The 26,417-nt window shown below is 31.7% G+C and overlaps 1 long non-coding RNA gene and 1 pseudogene across 1 annotated transcript; both read right to left on the reverse strand.

Annotated features, from left to right (window-relative positions):
- Positions 1 to 7,690: 7,690 nt before the first annotated feature.
- Positions 7,691 to 10,134, reverse strand: LOC139500920 (uncharacterized). The gene is made up of 2 exons (XR_011658406.1): positions 8,667 to 10,134; positions 7,691 to 8,150 (listed from the first exon to the last, which is right to left on the reverse strand). It is a non-coding gene; the product is annotated as an uncharacterized lncRNA (long non-coding RNA).
- Positions 10,135 to 21,960: 11,826 nt separating this feature from the next.
- LOC139500089 (uncharacterized) lies at positions 21,961 to 25,719 on the reverse strand (annotated as a pseudogene).
- Positions 25,720 to 26,417: the final 698 nt, after the last annotated feature.

Genomic DNA, 26,417 nt, shown 5'->3' on the forward strand with positions numbered 1-26,417 from the left:
ACTACTACTATGTTATTTTTAAGATTACTATGTTTTGTCAAATTTTACTTATAGTTGATAACTAGTATTGCCACAAACAAATACTACGTCACTATTCAATTTTGCTGTCTTCCTTAAAATTCATGACTTCCTGTATATGCAGATATATAATCAGCTTATTTTTTGAATGTGTTCCCTGCATCACTGCATCACTCTGTTACTTTGTTTTATTATGAAATTGTATACCTGCATGGAATTATTGTCTTTCAGAACGATATGCTTTTTCTTTTAATGAATAACCCAGAATATACCAAGATTTCAATGACATTTGCTTCAAGGCAAAACATAATAACCTGTGTAAGGTAATTCTTTTCCTGATTGAAAAGCAAACTTTAATTCACTTAAACATTTAATTCGTTTGATAGTTACCATGTGTTGTGAGCAATAGGGGTTTTACTTTTTTAATTTTCCAGGTTTGTGGCAGAAACAATCCTTTCTTCTGTGTATTGGACTGAAATACCAAAAAATCGTCGTTGACGGACATTTTTACTTTCGAAACAAATAATCTGAAGTTTTGTTAATTTATTGCTACAAAAAGGAACACAAAGAGATCATTTCATAGTGCAAAATTTGTCTAAATACTTTAAAAAGTCATGTGTATATACTATTGTTTGTCTGCTTGTCTTTTTTTTAATTTTTAGCAATGGCGTTGTCAGTTTATTTTCGATTTATGAGTTTGACTGTCCCTTTTGGTATCTTTTGTCCCTCTTTTTAATACATTCTTGCGTAGGACTTTTAAAATCTTATTGATTCACATGGTATTGGAAACCAATAGTTCCGAAATCAATTTTATATTTCCGAAGCACCTACACGAGAAACAATTTTAAGGTCAAAGATCTCCTTTGCACACCAAATCATCAACTGAAGTAAAAAAAAAAAGAAAGAAAGCTACAAAGGCATTTCAGTTCATGAAATCGAATATCTTTTAAGTGCAGTTGATGAAAAGGGATATCATCTAATTCATTTTCAAGACTTGATTTTGAAACTCGTGACTATCAAAGTTGCATCTTCTGACAAAATATTTGTATTCCTCATCTCAGATTTGGGTTTAACAACGCATCTTTTGAACTCATTTACTCATCAATGAATTTTATGTTCAGATGACATATTTTTTATGATCCTCGATTCTGACTATTACAGACGCATCTTCCGACAAACTATTATTTTTACACGAGTTGTATCTCAGATATGGACTCTAACGCAAACGTTAAGCAGTCACTCATTTGTGAAATGTAGGTAAAGATAACTTTATTTTTATCAGGATCCCTTGGCTATTCAAGACGCATCTATGAACAAAATCTCATGAACTATGACTTATATTTCCATAGAAAGAAGGCGAGCTGTGGTGTAGTGGTTAGTGCATCGGAATACTAACACAGATGTTCCTGGTACGATCTCCGTACCGGTTGGAACAGTTCATTTCAGAGACTACATTTTCGGCCCTTGATACCATTTGCAAGTGTGGTCTTGAGAAGTGTTGAAAAGACATCCTTGAAGATCTCGAAAAAAGAAGGCCAATGCTGCTACAAGGTAGCATTAGCACCCGCCAAGTGGTAAGGGTTAATATTAGTTGCAATAACGTTTTCCCAATCCACTATAAATTAATATGTGAAATTAGATAGATGGACTTTATAACTTTGTGATGGACAGATGAAACGCTACAGAGACTGCATTTTCGGACCTTGACACCATTTGCAAGTGTGGTCTTGAGAAACGTTGAAAAGACATCCTTGTAGATCTCGAAAAAAGAAGGCCAATGATGCTACAAGGCAGCATTAGCACCAGCCAAGTGGTAAGGGGTTAATATAAGTTGCAATAACGTTTTTCCAATCCACTATAAATAAATATGTGAAATTAGATAGATGGACTTTTTAACTTTGTGATGGACAAATGAAACACTACAGAGACTGCATTTTCGGACCTTGACACCATTTGCGAGTGTGGTCTTTAGAAACGTTGATTGTCCGTCGAAATGTTAAATGGCTGACCTGTGTTAATAGAGAACTATATCTCTTGCACGTAAAATACATCCTTGTAGATTTCGAAAAAGAAGCTAATGATGCTATAAGGCAGTACTAGCACCCGCAAAGTGGTAAGGGGTTGATACAATTTGCCATAACTTTTTCCCAATCCCCTTTAAATAAATATGTGAAATTAGATAGGTGGACTATATAACTTTGTGATGACAGATGAAACACTACATCTCTTCCCAAACTTCGTTTGACAAAAGATATAAAAATCTTTAAGAAACAAATATTAAATTATTCCACTCAGAAAAGGTTGGGAAATCCTAGATATAATGTTTTCATTTCTATTCGCTGTTTTTTTGTTATATCTACTTTACATGAGTCTGCATTTATGTATGCCGTCATACGACAAAATTATTTTTATGTCTACCTGTGCGAATTTCAAACGCGCAATTTTACACCAGTAATGAAAACCTTTCATTTATGGGTAGACTTTACATAGATAAATTCAGCCGTATAAGAAAAGCAAAATGAGAATGTTAAATTTGATGTATGCCTTTTTGTGCTACTTTGTTACATTTGTTGTTTATGTAGTGATATTAAGATGATAACACAATATTGACTGTTGTACCCCTATTTTTGACATTTTTACTCTTTGAGTATGTTTGTTTTGTTCATGCATCGTTGACAATGTAATGGAATTTGATGCGACTGTCATACAAGTGAGAGGTTTAGCTACAGTGGAGATCACTTCTAACCTCTCATTAGAACTGTCAGAATATTCTGTCATAGAACTGTTCTAACCTGTCCTAGAACAGTTCTACCTAGAACAGTTCTACCCTAGAACTGTTCTAAGTAGAACTGTCAGAATCAGTTCTAGGTAGAACTGACTAAATCAGTTCTAGGTAGAACTGTCAGGATCAGTTCTAGGGTAGAACTGTCAGGATCAGTTCTAGGTAGAACTGTCCAAATCACTTCTAACCGTAGAACTGTCAGCAGAACTGACTAAATCAGTCAGGACTGTAGAACAGTTCTAAATGACGTCACTGCAATAAGGGCACTTTAGAATTTAGAAGAAATAAATCACTTCCAATTACTTTGCTATATATTAAAAAGCAGATTTTCTATATTTTTTACTGATCAAACGACTTTTATTACGTTACATGTAAAAATATCGAAGTGAATAGATGGTTACCCAACTCATCGGAGAAATATTTTTTATGATTGCATACGGAAACATCATTGTTTGCGTTTCTTCGTTGACTTCCCCGTTTTTAACAGTCTCTTCCTAAATAGAACTCTGCATTTAATTCATGGAATTTTAATCGTAATTTACCTTGTTTGCCTTGGATTTACATTCATTTAAGATTCTGTTTTGACAAATGTTCAAACGAAAATTGTACAGTGGATGAATTATGGGATATTAATGGAAAAAAGTGTTGTACAACGTAAAAAAACTATATATATATATATATACATTTGCACCACTGATCTCGTCAATTTAGCCAGACTTATCCATAACGATTATAAATGATATCTGGGAGTCTGCAACTCAGAAAAATATACTGGATCTGAACATGAATGAAACATTTGCCCCTGGAAGTTCGGCTACAATAAAAATCATGCATGTTTCTTTGCCTTCTTCAAATTATATTAACAGTATACTATTCCAAGAAGAGAACTTCCCATACATGTACTTTTTATTTTATTTTTAAAATAAAGTATATGAATCAGTCATGTGAGTGTTGGATGATGCCATTAAATAGTTTTGTTTAAAAAAAAACCATCACAAACTACTGACTTAAACATGTTCAAAAGTCACCCTAGCATGTTTAATGACGGTTCATTATTATGGATACAGAGAGGAAATAATGGCACGCTAAATTCTTAGATATGGTATAAATACACCTTGTCGCTATTTGTCTGCCATTACTGGATATCACACAGGTTCCCGTAAAATTTTGACGTCATAAAACAAAATATCTGACGCCACAATCATGACAATGGAAAAGTCATTGTTGTATGCTTCAAAAGTTCAAGAGGCCGGGTCAGCCTGGTTTAGCGATAAGGTGTATTGTGTTTCAAAGTTGGTGTCATTTTATCATACGATCCGTACTCACATAGAAATAATATTGGTTTACCATGTTTACAATGAGGCCATATACATGTATTACATGATTAAAGTGTAAATAAGTTCAGTTTTGGTTGATGCGGTCAAATAATTTGTTAAAACAACTCTCACTCAGTCTGATATATCGAAACCACTGAAATTTGTTTACAATTCAATATTTGGAATAGAAAGAGGACTTGTTGATATTCTAAATTGATGTGGAAATGTTTTTGTAGCCAATGTGTGCCAATATTCATTGATATTGCTGTCATTTGAATTATACAATCCATCGTAATATGTATTACTATAAGTGATTTAGTATGCGGCTATATATATATTAAGATTTACATAACAAAGTGTAATTATGGTCAGTTTTGGTTGATGCTGTCACATATGGTCAGTTTTGGTTGATGCTGTCAAATATTGTCAGTTTTGGTTGATGCGGACAAATAATTTTGTTATATTCATGAGTCAGTCTGAGATATCAAAACTACTGAAATTAGTTTACGATTCAACATTTTGATGAAAAAGAGGACATGCTGGCACTATAAACTGATGTGAGCATAATTTTATTTTCCAATATTGCTTTCATTTATATTAAACAATCCATCCTGATATAAAAATATACGTGATTTACTTTGCCGCTATTAAGATTGACATCATATACATAATAAAGTGCACATATGGTCAGTTTTGGTTGATGCGGACAAATTATTTTGTTATACCAGTCAGTCTGAGGTATGAAAACTACTGATATTTGTTTATGATGCAATTTTTTGAATAAAAAGAGGACATGCTGGCATTCTAAATTGATGCAAATGAAATCAGGTAGCATTGTGTTCCAAAATTTCTATCATTTGTATTTTCATGATTTTACAATCCATCCTTACATAAAAATATTACAGATTTACTATGCGACTATAAGAGTTACATAAAAAAAGCAAATATGGTCAGTTTTGGTTGATGCGGTCAAATATGGTCAGTTTTGGTTGATGCGGTCAAATATGGTCAGTTTTGGTTGAGGCGGTCAAATATGGTCAGTTTTGGTTGATGCTGTCAAGTATGGTCAGTTTTGATTGATGCAGAAAAATAATTTTGTTACATGATTACATGTTACTGTCAGTCTGAGGTATGAAAACTACTGATATTTGTTTCTGATGCGATATTTTGAATAAAAATAGGAAATGCAGCTGGCACTCTCAATTGATGCGAGAAAAAAAAGATTTACATAAAAATAAAGCAAATATGGTAAGTTTTGGTTGAAACGGTCAAAAGATTTTATTATATAACTCAGTCTGAAGTATGAAAACTACTGATATTTGTTTACGATTCAATATTTTGAATAAAAAGAGGACATGCTCATTGGCAGATCAAGGCGGGGGGGGGGGGGGGTTCAGGAATTGGAACCCCCTTTTTTTTACGATCAATGCATTTGAATGGGAACATATAGTTGGAACCCCCCCCCCCGCTCCCCCTTTTTAAAATGGCTGGATCTGTTTCTGATGCGATATTTTGAATAAAAATAGGAAATGCTGGCACTCTCAATTGATGCGAGAAAAAAAAATTTACATAAAAAAAAAGCAAATATGGTAAGTTTTGGTTGAAACAGTCAAAAGATTTTATTATACGACTCAGTCTGAAGTATGAAAACTACTGATATTTGTTTACGATTCAATATTTTGATAAAAAGAGGACATGCTCATTGGCAGATCAAGGGGGGGGGGGGGTTCATGAGTTGGAACCCCCTTTTTTTGACGATCAATGCATTTGAATGGGAACATATAGTTGTAACCCCCCCGCCCCCCTTTTTAAAATGGCTGGATCTGCCCCTGCATGCTGGCACTATAAATTGATGCAAACAAAATTGTTTTCCAATATTGCTGTAACTTGTATAGTACACTGAGTCCCTCTTGACCTAAAATTAAAACTGAAGTACTGTGCAGCTATATAGATTTGCAGAAGAAAGAGCAAATAATGTCAGTTTAGATTGATGTGGTCAAAAGATTTTTGTTAAAAAGGTCCGTCCGAGGTATGAAAACTACTCGTAAACAAATATTACATTTGGTTAATGAGGTCAGCTAATTTTGTTATGTGATAACGAGCCATCCTGACTCCCAGAATAACAAATGTAAAACAATTCAACGGCCTAATTTATGTACAAAAAATGAAAGAAAAACAAATATTTTATGTTACACATCAACAAAAGAAAATCACTGAATTACGGGCTCCTGACTTGGAACAGGCACATACATGCAGAATATGGCGGGGTTAAACATGTTCTCTTGCCGATTATAAATCTGAAATAAAACCGGCAAAATAGCAAAACTCTATATAATATTAATAGCTATTTTGCCGAAGCCTTTCTATTCAGACAAATATTTCTTAAAACTTATAAATCAATTCTAGCCGTAGAATTTATAAATCAATTTTAGCCGTAGAATTTATAAATTAATTCTGGCCGTAGAATTTATAAATCAATTCTAGCCGTAGAATTTGAAATCAATTCTAACCGTAGAACTGTTCTAGAAGTAGAACTGACCAAAGATTTGGTCAGTTCTAGCTAGAACTGTCTAAAACTGTTCTAGGGTAGAACTGTCAGGATCAGTTCTAGCTAGAACTGTCCAAATCAGTTCTAGGTAGAACTGACCAAATCAGTTCTAGCTAGAACAGTTCTAACCTAGAACTGACTAAAAGGTGTCAGGCTGACAGTTCTACATACTGTTCTAGAACAGTTCTCCTGACAGATTCTGACAGAATTTATGAGAGGTTAGAACTGATCTCCACTGTAGCTATAAAACCAGTTCAATCCACCATTTTCTACATTAGAAAATGCCTGTACCAAGTCAGGAATATGACAGTTGTTATCCATTCGTTTGATGTGTTTGGACTTTTGATTTTGCCTTTTGATTTTTGATTTTCCTTTTTGAATTTTCCTCGGAGTTCAGTATTTTTGTGTTTTTACTTTTTATTGAGATTTAAAATTATCAACCAACATTCATAAAAATAGGAATGTAACTTTGAATGATATTTGACCACGCATTTTGCTCAAACCGATGCGAAGGATCAACTCGAACTTACTACCAGTTATGAGAAATATTGATCATTGTTGAACACCTCATGGTGACTTGAAGTTGTAGGAAAACAATACAAAAGTTTCATATTTGGGTTTTACCATGTATTGATATTACAATTGTCTCATGTAACTTTCATACTTTCATTGGGTATTCGACAGACTAAAAAACTGCCTCATACTACAACTAAAAATCAGAAAGCTTCAGACAGTATAGCAAACTATTCTCTTCGTAACAACTGAAAAATCCTTGACAAAATGTTTTCATTTCAATCTGTTTAGTTGCAGGATGTATTATATAGTAATCAAAATAGAATATAGAATAACTATTTTAAGAAAATAACGCAAACTATAAATCATTTCCATGTTCCGACTACGAGTGGTTGTAAGAACATGTTACCTGGTTTGGGAAAGCCCCAAATGCGGGTCACGCATTCTGTACATAATAAAACAATGAATACTTATTGTTGTAAATCATTTGGCATCTTCTAATATGAAAATAAATAAAAATACATATATTTATTTTAATTACTTAAAATTTTAATTTTCATATAAATGATCCGCAGAAAATAATAATATAGATCCGCAGAAACTCGTGAAACAATCTCAAACCCATATCATATGATAGACCGGCTTAGTGCCGGCCCATAATGAAGCTTGATGGCCGACATATAGGATTTCATATAAAATGAGTCGTACATAAAGTTACAATTACTCGAGACAAAATAGCTTAATATATGAAGGATGTCAAACATTAAACAATCCCGTCTACAATATATAGTGTTAGCATTGTTTAGATTTTCGATATCACAAAAATTATGTTTACTTTTAGAATTTCTTCATTCTTTCAATCATGCACAGCCGCATTCCTTGCGCTTCGGTTTGGTACAAATTTTATAAACGCAGAAACTGCAAGCACATTTGCAGAAACATTTCTGTTGGCAGTATGGACACACCAAACGAGCTGAAAAATAGATCTGTCAACAATCAGCAAAGAAAAGTCAAAACTGTATGATTATGAAGATATAAATAAAAGTAACATTTTATATATCTGTCTTCAGTAAACCGAGTCTGAGGTAGATGGAATCTTATTATTTTTATAATTGAATATTTTATCCACGGAGAATTTAAGAAAAAAGTGTTCTTAATCATGTCACGGAAAAATGAGCTGATGACCTACAGGGCTTACGTACGGTTCATCAGCAATTATATCGCCCTAGTCATGCTAGTGCTTGTTAACTGGAGAAACAGTTATATTTCCGTGTGTCAAAGCGCTTTCCCAGATTTATCTACATCGGAAACGCTCAATACACATACAATGTAATTTCACTTGTTTGAAGGATCTGAACTAGATTGAAATTAATGTCTTCTAATTGTCTGCCCAAAGACATCGTTTAATATCATAATACAAATAAAAAAGAAATAAGATACCATGACAATCAACTTTTCTTTTCAGATCAATAAATGAAGGAAACAGTACCTTATTGATGTCACATCTCATGAATCTATTAATGAGACTATCTTGGTAAGAAACTGAAGGATCAACATCAACTCACACACATACGTGATTTAGTCCCTTGACAGTATGTGTCTCCTGTGATGCGTGCATTAACTGCAATTTGAATCCACAATTCTCAATTTGAAATAAAAAAAAAAAAATATTTTAACGAATCATAAAGTTTGTGAACGAATCTTGTTTAAAGTTATCAATATCTATTAATCGATATCGAGAAAAGGTTCAATTATCTCCAAGATAAAGCTTCATAATTATATGAGTAACAACTGATATCTAATAATATATTTATCAATTATGGACTTTTGACAAGGTCAATACGTTATATATGGACCTATTCAGATGTTATTGACCGAGGACGAAGTCAGAGGTTAAATACATTATAAAATGTCCATATATAACGTATTGACTGAGTGAAAGTCCTTAATTTATACATTATATAATCATGTAAAAAGTTTGAAAATAATATTGACTCGATCTGAACTTTTTTTGGAAAGGATTTTGACTCGATGTTACTATTTCAATATAATTTTAAAATATATTAACGTCACATCAATACGCCCAAAAAGTGAAAAAAAATAAAATATATACAAGAAAACGTGTGATCAAATAAACCGAAAAGAAACAAGAAACATTAAACCATAAGTAATATTTGGACATAATTCACCTACTCTTATGAAGTAAATGATAAATATTGTTAAGTTTATGTTTCAGCTTTGATGATATGACTTAGATTGCTTAATTTTAATACCAACCAAAGCCATAAACTGAAGGATTTTATTGATTTTGAAAAGGGCTCACCATTCGTGCTAGTCTTTTTCTTATTTTCTTAATGTGTAGACATGAAAGGTTAGAGTGCTCCTGTACACAAGCGTTTCAACCATAAATATATCACAGCTCTATTATGTAAACTTATCATAGAGCTTAAAACAATGCATGGACACTCTTATCTATTTTTTTTACCTCACATACATTAACTGGACAGATCTTCAGAAGTCGTTGTTTTCTACTATCTTATTGACGTTTATTCCTAGTTTTAAATATATAGAAAAGTGGCTTGAATAGATCCCAAATAACTCTTCTACTTGGAATTGTTGATACCAAAAATGCTCACTGTAGCTTGGAAACAAACAAAGAACAATATCATGTGACAATTAAAAAAATCTTCATTGCCTCGAGCTCCTTGTTGGTTGCATTTGATTAGAAAATTAAAAGGTTACCACAAGGGATTTATTCTTCTAAATCCAACAACTGTATTAAAAACATTGAATTGAATAATCACAACAAGTATCTTTTACATTCGTGAACTGTTGACATTTAATACAAAAGCCTGCATTAAATGATGCCCATATATTTGGTAACAGTGTACATTGAAACAGTAAAATACTTTTTTCTTGAATTAATGCAATGGCTCACACTACAAAAGTCAAAAAGTCTGAAAAGACCAGTTTTTGTCTGAATTTGCATGAATTTTTACTCGACATTCTTAATTTGTCGGAATAATTAAAAAAAATTCTTGACATAGTATTAATTTGTCTAATAAGAATCTTGGTTTTTCCTTGACAAGTGTCTTGACAGTATGAACATTGTCTTAAAATTTCTCGACACTTTCTGTATCATCTGATAAGAGTCTGGATTAGTCTCGACCAATTCTTGACTGTCTTAAATTTGTCTCGATCTGTCTCGACATATTCTTGATATTCTTAATAATGTCTGAATATGTCTTGACATGTTCTTGACATTCTAAATAATGTCTGAATATGTCTCGACATATTCTTGACAGTCTTAAATATGTCTTGACACTATCTCAACAGTATAAATTTCGCCTGAAATGTGTACAGACTTATTATGCATTGTTTATGACATTCTATTACTGTTATATACTCCTTTTTATTATGGCTAAAATACACTTTGAAGAATCAAGGATAAATTTGATATAGTAAGATACCTTTTTGTGCACCAAAGTTGGAATACCCTGAAAAATTCCCCATGTAGTTTAATTTTGATTTATTTTTATTAAAAATTTAATTAATTGTTGTCACTTTGAATATATGTCAAAGTAACTGACAAACAGCATTTCGATTTTTGCCACTTGCAAAACTGCCAGTCAAATTTGCTTTACTAAAATATGTGTCTTGAAGGCAGTTTTAACATGTAACCATGTGTCTCTTTTAGACCTCACGATTCATCTTTTTGGTTTGAGTGGCTAAAAAAGAAAAGGGGGGCTTTCGTGTAGGTCAAAGAATTTGTTTTCATCTTGATTCAAAAACCTTATTCATTTTTTAGAACAACCCAGAAACATTTTTTATTCAAATTTGAGTGTTGAATTTTATAATTTTGTATCAAAAAAATTGTGATAACTTCTTCCTGAAAAGAAAAGAGCGTTTAGATCTATATTGTGCATGTCTGTTTGAGATCCATTTCATAAAACCAATGATTTCTATATGATTTCTATAGAAATCATTGATGGGACCCATTATGAATACATTTTTTTTTATTTTTCATATTATTCCGGCTGGAGTAGATAATAATTTTCTTTTAATCTTTGGAATAGTCAACTGATAAGTTATATGGCTGTTTACAGGTAAATCAGTAATTTCTATTTGACAGTTGCGTGTATTTTGGGTGTGGAATACCTTAATTTTATGGGAACATCCTGTCCATGTGTTATACTTAATATATATTCCAACAGATGACATTACACAATTTTTTCTTCTGTTGAATGAATGCTTTGTATATCATCATAATTTGCCATTTATATGAACTAGATTTTTGTACAATAATTATTTACCATATTAACATTGAATACTATGAATGTAGAATGAAATATTGTATACAGTATGATTAGTTTTTATTATTTAATTAAGAAGATTTAGGAATCAAAATTTGAATTTTTTAAAAAACTCACATTTGAATTGCTTTATATCAACACACTCACATTTTATATATTTTGTACATTAGATTTCATAGCCATATTTGCATTTGTAAAAATATTTAGATACCCAAATTTTCAATTATTTAACATGCCTAACTTTCATATTGTTTGTAAGTAGTGTAACTTAAAACAACAGTATATTATGTAAAGAGAAATATGTCATGAATATTGGTCAGAACTGTCAAGTAAATTTAAGACACAATTCAAAATGTTCAGAATATGTCAAGCCATACTGAGAAAAAATAAGAATGTCGAGAATATGTTGAGAAATTTCAAGACGGTATTTAAATGTCAAGAATTTATCAAGAAATTTTAAGACCATATTCAGAATTCAAGAATATGTCGAGTAAATTTCATACAAATTTGATATAAATGAGAATTTGTCAAGAAAAAATGAGCCACAAGTCATACTTTTGGAGAATGTCGAGTAAAAGTTCATGTAAATCAAGACAAAAACTGGTCTTTTCAGACTTTTTGACTTTTGTAGTGTCAGGCGGTCTTTGTTTGTAAAAAAGTATTGACGGTTGCAGTATAAAAAACAGTATCTAGTAACGTAAACACATTGTTTTTTTTAAACTTTAATCACTCTTCAAATGAAATACATTGTAACTCTCCAAATATGTATTTAAAGTAAACGTACGTATAAAGCCTCCTCGTCCTCCGCCTGGTTTCATCATTTTTGCTCCTGATGTTGAGACAATTCCTCCTCCTCCTCCCCATACCCCTCCTTCCAGCTGTTGTCCATAAATATATATCAGCAAGGAGAAGAATAGTATAAAAGTCAATCTTGTAAAGCTCCCAACCATTATTAAGTAGAGTATAAATTATGAAAATTATTATTTTTTTTTACCATGTCTTCTCTTACTTACCTTAAATCCTCATTTATCAAATTGAATACAAGTTTACCTGTACGTAATCTCACATGGAAATAGACTAACTATACGGATGTAAATGTACAATTCAAAAGAACTATTTACATGTTTTTCGCTTGTGGTCTTGCCTTTCCTTCAGGTTTTTCCAAATATAGTTCACGACACAAAAATCGCATCACCGCATTACTAATGTAAACATATTTTATTAATTAAATTCAAGTAAAATAATTAGCATTATATGTCGAAAACATATTTAAATACGAATAATTAATGGGATCCAGAAATAAACTGTTAAATTATAAATCCGTTTTCATATGTTAATGAAACAATTCTTAAATGCATTACTCAAGAAGTAGAATATATAAAAATAAAATAAAATGTATTGTTGTTACTGCTGTCATCTTACAAATTATAAGAAAAATAAAGATACTGTAAACACGTTATCAGAACATTAAGTTATGTTCTTCAAATGTGTCAACTCAATCGAATGAGATCCTGCAGGAGGTATTGCTCTCAATTAATGTACCAAACTTCTGCACTTTGCACTGAATTGAAAAAAAAACCTATAATTTATTGAAACTATAAAATACAGAAATCACGGAAAATATAATAAAAAAATGATATGACTGAAATTGTCAATTGAACCTTCAAAGAATGTACTTTCCCTAAAGTAACATTTTAAGTTTTATTAGTTCAAATCATTTTCGTAAGATTTGTGTTAAGAAACGAATATCTGTGAAAAAAGAAGTAAAATTGCAAACATAGGAATAAAGATGGTCATAAATGAATGATAGACTTAACGTGTTAAACAAAGACTAAATGAACCTCTTTTTCGAGATATTTTGGCTTTAAAATATGGCGGGGAAAGACTGACTCAGACTTTTACCTTATATTTGTATTGGTATCATTTGGGTATCAAAACAAAAGAAAGGAAATCAAGAATCTTCTAAAATTTTCGTAAATGACCTTTCATGAGCTGTTAAGTATAACTAGAACACACCCGCGAAATCGCGGGCATTCAGAGCGTGGTTGAAAGTATGAAAGAGTTATAGGAAGACTTTTGTTAAAGATTTAATGACTGTCTGTAGAATTTCAGCCAAAGTATCAAAATTCATGAGTCTTATGTAGACGAAACGCGCGTCTGGCGTACTTAATTATAATCCTGGTACCTTTGATAACTATTAACACAACTGGGTCGATGCCACTGCTGGTGGACGTTTAGTCCCCGAAGGTATCACCAGCCCAGTAGTCAGCACTTCGGTGTTGACATGAATATCAGTTATGTCGTCATTTTTGTAAATTTTTTGTTTACAAAACTTTGAATTTTTCGAAAAACTAAGAATTTTCTTATCCCAGGAGTAGATAATCTTAGCCGTATTTGGCACAACTTTTTGGAATTATGGATAATCAATGCTCTTCAATTTTGTACTTGTTTGGCTTTATAACTGTTTTGATATGAGCGTCGCTGATGAGTCTTATGAAGACGAAATGCGCGTCTGGCGTAAAATTTATCTTAAGATTTTTGTGAAAAGGGCTACTGGTACCTTTGATAACTATATAGGTACTTGGGGACAGGAAAATGTTTTTTTTTCATTCCTCCTCCTTTATTTCTAAAATTCCCATTTTTTTTTCTATTAATTTCAGTATGAAAATACGTTTGGTATGTTATGAACATTCAAGCCAGGAGCCTGTAATTCAGTGGTTGCCGTTTGTTTATTGTGTTAATTATTTGTTTTTCGTTCATTTTTTGTACATAAATAAGGCCACTAGTTTTCTCGTTTGAATTGTTTTACATTGTCATTTCGGGGCCTTTTATAGCTGACTATGCGGTATGGGCTTTGTTCATTGTTTAAGGTCGTACAGTGACCTATATTTCTGTGTCATTTTGGTCTCTTCTGGAGAATTTTCTCATTTGCAATAACACCACTTCTTTTTTTGTAATCAATGAATTTTTGTATAAGATTTAATGACTGAAACATTTCTAAAAAGGTATCAAATGTCATAGGTGATCATAGATACTTTAGGACAGTAAAATTATTTTTCTAGCCGGGGTCCTCCCTTTTTTCCCCCCATTCCCATTTTTTTCTAATAATTTTGATAACACATGAATAATTTTCGTACTTATCTGTATATTATGAAATAAATTGTAGTTGCTTTTTACTATCAATTCTCAGTTTATTAATCGATCCACGGCGGTCATTGATATATAATTCAGACCCTCTATTTTCAATAAACTCTGTGACTGCCTTGGATAGTAAACTTGAAAATGAAAGTAGATAGAAAATACACTTTATTCGAAGTATATGTATGTTAAAAGTATACAGAAAAAAGCTAAACCGGAAGTCTAATCTGACTTAAAATTTCGTCCAATGACGGAACAATATCCGGATGCTTTTTTTCGTTTTTCTCCCAAAATAACTTAATCTGAATAATCATATGAATGGATGACAAATGCGACTGTACATGTGTATGACACAGAGGCATGATGATTAATTTATTGTGGAAAGAAGAGAAGCGATACACAAAATGAGGTCTTCTCGTTTTATAGTATAGATATGAAAAAATAAATGGGTATTATGTGGCAACATATTTTACCTCGTATTGTATTGAAAAAGACCAAGGAGTCCGAACATTTGACAGGGATTCCAAAACCTCACCTAAGTACATCCTTAAGCAGAAATGGGGTACATTTGTTTTCATCTCGCTAAAATGTCTCCACAATTTTATATTAAACCGTAATCATAAGTTACTAATCTACATATGATTGTAATAAAATTGAGAATGGAAATGGGGAATGTGTCAAAGAGACAACATTCCGACAAAATAAAAAACTACAGCAGAGGGTCACCAACAGGTCTTCAATGTAGCGAGAAATTCCCGAGAAATTCCCATTACATAAGAATGTAAGAAAGCTCTTTTAAAAAAAAAGACCAATGATCCCAATGGGATATTCAAACCCACAAGTAGAAATAAACTCACAACATTATGGCAAAAAAAGAAATACAAACAGGCAATCAATTGTACACAAAACACAAAATAGAACACTAAAAACTGGCCAACACGACAAACCAGATGTGTCAAAACAACACGAATGGCCTTGTCTCAAAAAGTTCAATAACACATGTGGACACATATAAAAAATCAGCTCAAAATTTGAAAATATAACTGCCAACCCGGCCCTTTATTGTGGAAAAAATCAGCGGAGCGGAACTAAACTTAAACTTGGAACTGTAACCTATCGTGGTTAACTCACATACCTAAAATTAGCCAAATACCTGAAGGTGTTTAGAAAAAAAATCTGTATAACTGCGATTTTTTAAAACTAATTAATCAAAGTCCAAAGCCCGTAATTTCAGCAAAAATTAGCGCAGCTGAACAAAACTTAAACTTGATCTGTAACTCATCATGGATAACTCACTATAAAAAATCTGCCTAATATTTGAAAACGTTTAGAAAAAATAGTCCGTTTAACTGGGATTTTCAACAATTTATAAAAATCCAACGCCTGCAATTTGGGCAAAATCCAGCCGAGCGGAATGAAATTTTAACTTGATCTGTAACTTATCATGGGTAACTTACATACCAAAAATCAGCCTAACATCTGAAAGCGTTTAGAAAAAAGTCTGTATGTCTGTAATTTTCAACAATTTATCAAAGTCCAAATTTAGCCTGTAAATTTGGCAAAAATAAGGGGAGCGGAAAGAAACTTAAACTGGCTAAACTTTTGTATAGATTTATTGTTTACACTGGTTAAAATGTTTTTGGTGCGTTTCTCTTTGAATCTGTTTGACAAAACACAATGTATATTGTTCTCATTAATCAGTTTGACAAAACACAATGTATATTGTTCTCATTATTCAGTTTGACAGTTTTCAAACTTATTTTAGTTCTTCTATAAACGCAAATTCTGTTCGACGGTAATAACTGGAAACAAATGAACGACATGTGGTTTTGAAATTAAGTAGGTCGGAGAGGAAATTAAGTAGTTCGGAGATAAAAGTTCTCTTACAAAATACAAAGAAAGGAGAACATTGCTGTAATTGTGCCGATAATTACCAGCATTCATACAGTAAAAAATATTTCAAATATATCCAATCCTCATATTTAATTATCATACTTAAAAAACTAGTTTTATTTTATGAATATCTTAAATGGCATGCTTGCTTCTAGCAAGGCTTCATATTGCCTTGGGTTTCCTTTGCAATTTAAAAGTGTTTCGATTTCTAAGATAGGTGTTTCGAGTATTGCGGAGCAGATGTTCGCTTTCACTAGTATATTACATATACAAAAGAGAGAAGAAAGATACCAGAGTCAAACTCATAAATCGAAAATAAACTGACAACGCCATGGCTCAAAATGAAAAGACAAACAGACAAACAATAGTACACATGAAACAATCAGTTTGACAGTTTGACTTGTCGTTTGTCTAAAGTGCTAGCTTCAACATTAGACATAACTATTTTGGCAACCAATTTGGTTCGTAACTCTAAGGAACATAACAATAAGTGAGTCATTTCCAGTTTGGTATAAACCATTAGTTAATAACATCTCCTTTTATGAATGATTTGGTCAAAATATAGTAGTTTAAGCTCAATTTTCATATCTTTACTGCTTTTTTATTTAAGCGATTGATGACTACAACATCACATACAGCTGCATGTATGTGGCATACTATTTGTTTGTTAAAATGTGTACTCCCTACACAAGGTGCTACCATTTAACTCAAGGGTGTTATGTTTTTTGTCCAAGTCAGAATTTGTTTCTCATTAAATAGACAAAATTCTTGAGCTGTTTATGTTCTTATGCCTCTTTGGCATTCAAATATTCGGCTATGACCGATCCTGATGAAAGTTAATCGAAAAAGTGCTTTGTATGCATCGAATTTATGATGTGTCGTTTTTATTTTTATTGACTTCTTTTTAGATAAAGAGGGCAAAGAGTGTGCAGATAGAGGTAAACTATCAACAACAAGAATACTCAGCAAATCAAGATCTACAAATAATCAATCAAAATTTAAACTGTCGATCCCAATTTGTTGCTGTAACTGCTCTTATCTTGCAAACTATAACTAATAGGAAGAAAATGTAAAAAGTTATAAGAATAGCAAGTTATAATTACCAAATGAGTCAACATAATGGAACTTGCAGAAAGACTCATTGTGAGTCTGCACTTGAAAAAAATATAATTTACAGCAACTTTAGTTTACAGAAATCACGAGAAACCAAAAAACTAAAAATAATAGATATAAGAAAACAAATATTATGGAACAATAAATTTATTAAATTTGAAAATAAAGCTATATTAAAAAAAAATGTAATAAAAGCCATCTTATTTATGTAAATGATGTCATAGATGAAAAAGGCTGTATTTCTCAAGACATCATTTTAAATAAACTAAACAAATAAAACAAACTGGATAGCTGAAATTAATTTAATAAAGAAATCTATACCAAAAGACTGGGCAGCAATTTTAAAATCGAAACTTCTATAAAAAGTATTGTTAATATAAACAGAAACCAATTTATATTGGATGGTTTAGAAGCATTAACAAATAAACTTTTAAATAAGTCTCTGATAAATATATTGAACCAGCTATTGGACCCCAAAAATGGCTGCGTATATTTGATATAGATGATGTGTTATATCAAAACTATTTATATAAATTTTTATTCAGATATTTAAAGGAAAATAAACTTAGAATTTTTAGATGGAAATTATTACAACATATTCTACTTACAAAGAACCTTTTAGGTGGAAAATTGTAAACAACAGGTCATGTAATTTTTGTACACAAGAAGAAGATTATGATCACTTCTTTATACTGTGTCCATATTTAAAACTTTTTTTGAATAAAAGAAATGAAGTTTTAAAGAACAGTAAAGTAACTTTTAAGAAAAAACTAAGACACTTAGTATTTGGATATAAAACTTCTGTAGAAGAATATTTTGACTTTAACTATTTTTTAACAATTGTGGGTTTTGCAATTTACAAAGCCTACTACATATCTGATCAAAAGACAAAAAATGTCTATGTTTTCTCAATTTTTCTCACTGAGTTCAATAGAAGAGTATGTTTGAAAATTAAAAGTAATGTTTTAGCAACTATTAGAAAACATATGAACAGTCATATTAAGTGATTAAATGATATAATTTAATATATATATGATGTAAAAAATGTAATATGTATTTTTTGTAACAAGGCAATGTTTGAAATAAAAAACATTTATTTATGTTGTTTAAAACAAAATGATTAAGATTAAATATTTTCTGTTGCAATTACTTCAAGGTTAGGGTCCAATTTATGCTAGACTGACTGGACTATCAGTACAAAAGTATGAAAATATTACATACAAATTACGTTTATATAACGTTTATAAATTTAAATAAAAAAAATAATCTTTTAATTTTCTTGTATATATTTTTTTTACCTGCAGTAGTTTTATACTGTTATTGCTTGCATCAAAGTCAATATAATTTGACTGTTCAAATAATAGGATTGCAGTATAAAGATAACAGTATCCTTATCATAAATATATATGTTGAACAAAATTGAATCCCTTCTGTTATTTAATTACCCTCTATTAACTTATCAAAACTATACTACTTACGTGGTTGTACTGTGTTAGGTCTTAATTGTCCACTAGGACATATCAATAAGTAATAAAATAGAATTAAAGTCAATCTTGTAAAGGTCCCAACCATCATTTTAAACTTGATCAGTTATGCCAATTATTACCTTACTGCACGCGTCATCTTTTTCCTTCACTTGAAATTACCCAATTTATCAAATTAAATACTAGTCATGGTAATCTTACGTGGAAGTAAACTTCGAAAGATTAATGTTAGGGCATTAAGAATGACCCGTCACAAATTTTTTGCCTATATTGCTTTCTTTCCTTTAGGATATTTCAAAATATATTAAGCGAAATAAAAAGGAACGCATCATTTCTTTTTAAACATTGTCACATCTATTTGTAAACAAATTTAGAGTTGTTAATAATTAAGGATTCACGTAAAATATTTATATAGACGCAACTTAAGCGTTTTTAAATGAAAATAACCGGTAAAAGTGTAACTAACCAGCAGAAACATTAACAGATATGTCGGTTTGACATAAAATTGAGAATGGAAATGGGGAATGTGTCAAAGAGACAACAACCAGACCATAGAGCAGACAACAGCAGAAGGTCACCAACAGGTCTTCAATGCAGCGAGAAATTCCCGAACCCGGATGCGTCCTTCAGTTGGCCCCTAAACAAATATATATACTTAATTCGACCTGTTGATACTGTTTATAATGCTTTTTTGTTATTTTATATTTATATGGATCTTGTCTATATACCAGCTTTAATTATTTGGAATATCTTCTTATTTTCACTTTGTCTTACTACATTTGTATAAACTTCAAGCTTTACCTGTATTATTAAAACCGGGTTTTGTTCTATAGTGAATATTTTCGAAGGGTAAAATATTTCGCAGTGCTGTCTTGCCATGGCTTTGTTTGGACTTGTTTGTTTGCTTTTTGGCCTTGAATGTTTGTCCCTAATATCTTATTAACTGTGCATTTGCATTCAGATATCGCAGATCAAATTTATTCGTTCACAGTGTATTAATTTACTTTTTTTTTGATTGAGTTAAGCCTGCAAATTGATATTTTATCGTGTGTTTTTCTATGTTGTGATGTTATGCTATTGTTTCAGAAAAAGGGAGAAGGTTTGGATCCATTAAAACGTTTAATCCCGCTGCAAATGTTTGCACCTGTCCTAAGTCAGGAATCTGATGTACAGTAGTTGACATTTGTTTATGTAATTTATACGTGTTTCTCGTTTCTCGTTTTTTATGTAGATTAAACCGTTGGTTTTCCCGTTTGAAAGGTTTGACAATATATGTAGTAATTGTGGGGTCCTTTATAGCTTGTTATTCGGTGTGAGCCAAGGCTCCATGTTGAAGGCCGTACATTGACCTATAATGGTTTAACTTTTAAAAAATTGTTATTTGGATGGAGAGTTGTCTCATTAGCACTCATACCACATCTTCCTGTATCTAGTTCAATGATAATGAACGCCATACTAAACTCCAAATTGTACACAAGAAACTAAAAGTTAAAATAATACAAGACTAACAAAGGCCAGAGGCTCCTGACTTGGGACAGGCGCAAACATGTGGTGGATTAAACATGTTTGTGAGATCTCAACCCTCCCCCTATACCTCTAGCCAATGCAGAAAAGAAACGCATAACAATACGTGACATGTTTGCCCGCCTATTGCCTTGTCTTCAAAAGAGTATTGAAAAAAATGTAGTATTATGCAACTTGTGTTTGCAAAACCAAAAGTATTATATAAATCTTCTATACATAACATCGTACAGATAGTCATATGACATTATAGTATTAATGAATGGGTATTTTTATAATGGCCCTGTTATATGTCCAAGGTCTGTAATAATGGTCGAGGAAGTCTGTAATGGCCCAAGGCAACGCCGAGGGCGATTACAGACATCCGAGGTCATTATTACTGACCAAGGGACAAATAACAGGGCCATTTTAAAAACACCCATTTCTTAATACATTTATTAACCAACTGAAAAAAGTGTATGTGTTGCTGCCAACTTGATGTACTCTCTTACTCCTTTAATGACAGTTAAGTTTGAAAAAAAAATAATTTGTACTTCACCATGATCAAGCTTTAAATATACCAAATATCCAAGATATTAAGTTGAAAGAAGTTATGTGTTGAAAAACAGGATGAACCGGTATCTCTTTATATGGTATTTTAATGTTTGTTGCTGGTTACTAAATTAAATAAAATACAAAAAGGTAGTATACTCTTTACAGCTTAATTTTATTAACTTTATTAAAAACCCTAACTGGCATTAATACAGACAAGCTGGGCATTAATACAGGGCCATTACAGAAAAACAGGGCCATTACAGAAAAACAGGGCCATTACAGACAAAAACAGGGCCATTACAGAAAAACAGGGCCATTACAGAAAATATGTTATTTTTAATAATCAGTCATTTTTGGCAATAATGTACTTAGTTGGTTAATAATAATCGATATTACGTTTTTGCATTTTGTCGAACATCTGGGCAGTATGAATTCCTCCATATAGAACAAAACGTCAAAAACTATCAAAATATCCTCATTTTGAGATTTTTTCATTGATGTTTAGATTTACAAAAAATCCATATCTAAAAAGATGTAAATTGTGTGTAAAATACATTTTTTGGTAAAGCTGTTGCTATTTTATTTTTTTATTTGAACAAACAGTTTGTGTGATATGACGTGGTCGTGACTTCCCTTTTGACCTTTCTTCTCTAAAACTACTCGGTTTAATCAACTTGTTTGTGAATCATTAAAATTAACATAACAGTAAAACGCATCAGCATCTCCTTTATGACAGTAAAACGCTTAAGCATCTCCTTCATAACAGTAAAACGCATAAACATCTCCGTTATAACAGTAAATCGCATAAGCATCTCCTTCATGACAGTAAAACGCATAAGCATCTTCTTCATAACAGTAAAACGCATAAGCATCTCCTTCATAACAGTAAAACGCAGAAGCATCTCCTTCATGACAGTAAAACGCATAAGCATCTCCTTCATGACAGTTAAACGCATAAGCATCTCCTTCATAACAGTAAAACACATAAGTATCTCCTTCATGACAGTAAAACGCATAAGCATCTCCTTCATGACAGTAAAACGCATAAGTATCTCCTTCGTGACAGTAAAACGCATAAGCATCTCCTTCGTGACAGTTAAACGCATACGCATCTCCTTCATGACAGTAAAACGCATAGACATCTCCTTAATGACAGTAAAACGCATAAGCATCTTCTTCATGACAGTTAAACTCATAGACATCTCCTTTATAACAGTTAAACGCATAAGTATCTCTTTCATAACAGTAAAACGCATAAGCATCTCCTTCATGACAGTAAAACGCATAAGCGTCTCCTTCATGAGAGTAAAACGCATAAACATATTCTTCATAACAGTAAAACGCATAAGCATCTCCTTTTGTCAGTTGAAACAAAATTTAAACTTGATCTGTAAGTCATTATTATATGTACCACAAAGCAACTTCACCTGTACTCGAATTACAAACGAAATAAGTACTGAGTACAATCTAAATCATTTGTTTTACGTTCAAGAAATTAATTCATTCTTTAACCAAATACACCCAAACGGAATACATCCTGCTAGGCAAAGTGCGCTGGATATAGTGAAGGCAGTGATGCCACGATATCACTAAAGCATTAGTTCAAATCAATATTTATTAATCTAAATTGAATTAAATGTGCTGATGCATTTCTTTTGTGGATCAGTACTGCAAAACAAAATTTTAGTTTGTCATTTTTTACACGTTTCATTATTCATTTTAGCTCTACTACAAATGCACATACTTGTCTGTCGTTTATTACAGTGATGCAATGACAGACATAAGGTTACAACATTAAGCGGTTTAAACTTGTGTACAAAAGATAAGAAAATGCATATGAAGATAAAAATTGTAGTCAAATATTCATAAGTCTACATATTTGAATATTTTAACGAATTTTAATATAGTTGATAAATATTATACCTACATGTTATTATTGATACTGTATAAACTTATAAATATTGTCAACCTAACTGTACAAAAGTTGTAATTATTGATACATGTTTGCAAATTAATATTAGAAACACATTAACTTATTTGCTATTCATCAAAAAAGTAAAATCATAAAAACGCTGATCTCCGAGGAATGTTCAAAACGGACAGTCCCTAATCAAATGGCAAAATCAAACGATAAAACACATCAAACGAATGGACAACAACTGTCTTATTCCTGAATTGGTACAAGCATTTTCAAATGTAGAAAACGGTGGATTGAACCTGGTTTTATAGCGCTAAACATGTCACTTGTATGACAGCTGCATCAAATTCCATAAACTAAATTCTATTTCCAAGTGTAGACAAATCTTTATTGACAGATTTTGAATGTTGTTGTGATAAAGCGATGATTGTAGAAAGAGGGAAAACTACCAAGAACTGCAAGAATAAGTAGGAAATCAAGATTTACAAATAAACAAGAAATAATGTATACGAGGCATGGCGCTTTAACAATTGTTTTTACTTTTGTTCAGTATTCAATTTTTTGTTTTAATTGAATCAGTTATTATGTTTGAGTACTGTTTTTAGGGAAAAAGCTGTGTGCAATTTTCATATATCACGTATTTCAAGTGAATAAATAAATATAAATTATGTTGTCACATATCGAAAATTATTATCAACAAAGTCAATGCAAGTCTAAATTTCGAATATATTAGTAAGTTAAAAGAGCATGCAGTTTCAAAAGCTATAAGGTTTAACAATATGTCAGGTAAAATCAAACAAAAACAGAAGTGAACGACACATAATATCAAATAAAAACAAGTTTCATGCAAAGCTCTGATTCCTTTCACGGATTTGGCTATACATTTTGGACCGTTTGTATTATAGCTCTTCATCTTTTATATAAGTTTTCGATTTCAAATATTTTGGCCACGAGCATCACTGAAGAGACATGTTTTGTCGAAATGCGCATCTGGTGCAGAAAAATTGGTACCGTTAATGTTATTTCAGGTGTGTCTATGCATAGCAATACATATGTCTTTCTCATACACTCTTAATATGCAGCACCTAATTAATTATAACGTTTTGTAACAACTATTTTGTGATCAAAATTTCTTGCAGCAGCATACCGGTGAGTAATATAACAACTGTTCTAAATTTCTGCGGTTCACATATTGAAATGTTCTATTATATTATTTATCTAATCGTTATTGCGCTTATTTGTACTGTATTGCTGTTGCGTATGTTTCAGCGATATTTAACAACACTGCCACATAAGTAGGCGGTTTGGCTAGCCATAAAAGCAGGTTCAATTCACCATTTTTCTTAAAATGTCCTGTGCCTAGTCAGGAATATGGCAGTTGTAATCAAATAGTCTATCATGTCTATGTATCTTAGCGTTTGTTCTTGTAGCAAGACTGTGTTTCAGTTGTTCTATTTTTTCTCAATCGATTGATGACTTTTTGAAAAGTTGTATATTATGTCTACTGTTGACTTTATTCATTTACAGAAAATACAACAAAATGTGTCTATGATATTCAAGGAAATTTGCAACTTCACCAAAATATTATATTAAAAATTGTATCAATTTCTATCTTTTGATATTTTGTAAACATTCACAATAAAATTAGGAATGGAAATGGGGAATGTGCCAAAGAGACAACATCCCGACCCTAGAGCAGACAACAGCAGAAGGTCACCAACAGGTCCTCAATGCAACGAAATTCCCGCACCCGGAGGCGTCCTTCAGCTGGCCCATAAACAAATATATACTAGTTCAGTGATAATGAACGCCATACTAAACTCCAAATTGTACACAAGAAACTAAAAGTTAAAATAATACAAGACTAACAAAGGCCAGAGGCTACTGACTTGGGACAGGCGCAAAAATGCGGCGGGGTTTAACATGTTTGTGAGATCTCAACCCTCCCCCTATACCTCTAGCCAATGCAGAAAAGTAAACGCATAACAATACGCACATTAACAATCAGTTCAAGAGAAGTCCGAGTCTGATGTCAGAAGATGTAACCAAAGAAAATAAACAAAATGACAATAATACATAAATAACATCAGACTACTAGCAGTTAACTGACATGCCAGCTCCAGACTTCAATTAAACTGATTGAAAAATTATGTCTACATCATATGAATATCAAGCACAATCCATCCTCCCTGTGAGGGGTTTAGTATCATACCATCATAACATATATGAGAATATGGAACGCCAACACTGTCTTGTTATATCCATTTTTATTATATGATGAGCATTTACCTTTATATGATGTGGACTTGTCATTATATGATGTGCAAATATCCTTATATGATGTGCAAATATCCTTATATGATGTGCAAACATCATTATATAATGTGCAAACATACTTATATGATGTGCATATATACTTATATGATGTGCAAATATACTTATATGATGTGCAAATATACTTATACGATGTGCAAACATTCTTATATGATGTGCAAATGTACTTATATAATGTTCAAAGACCCTTATATGATGTGCAAATATACTTATATGATGTACAAGGATCCTTATATGATGTGTAGTTTACCTGATATCACTTGAAAACATCTTTATATGATGTGGTTGTGTCATTTTATTATGTGCTTGCAATCTTATATGATGTGGTTTTATTTACTTCATTATATGATGTGCTTTCGTCGTCGTTATGGTCAATGAACATGATTGCGAATAGAATGATTACTTTTCTACGTCATAACTGATTCCGATCTGCTTCTGTAAACTATTAACCCGGCTCAATTATGTGTCTATCGCTAGCGAAACAATGCAATTTAACAAAATCAACGTTTCAAACATTTCGAAGGAAGATTAACATCAGATAATACTTGGATAGAGAGTTGTCTCAGTTGCTCTCATATCACACTTTCTTATTTCTATTTATTGCAAAAGACACCATTGAAATCAGTCAGTTTTAAAAATATTTCATAACAATAGCTATAAAATTATCTACTCATGCATAATATGGCGAGATGGTTTGTTTCATAAATTGTTATTGAATAATTGAATAATATAAATATGTAAATGGTAAGATGTATAATGTAGTATTGCATATGTAAAATGATATTAAATCTAGTATATCATATAATCTATGCTACTAAAGAAGAGACCGATTTCATTGAGCCGCAACTCCTCTAACTACATACAAAGTCGGAAATATTTGTGATATGACGTAAACATGTAGTGTTTTTTTATTTCTTTCATTTTTCTTTGAACCAATCTTTTATTTTCCACAGAACACGCCAATTATGTGAGAGAATACCCAATTTCGGAGA

Source organism: Mytilus edulis, chromosome 13 (assembly GCF_963676685.1).
Source record: "Mytilus edulis chromosome 13, xbMytEdul2.2, whole genome shotgun sequence".
Classification (NCBI taxonomy): Eukaryota; Metazoa; Mollusca; class Bivalvia; order Mytilida; family Mytilidae; genus Mytilus; species Mytilus edulis.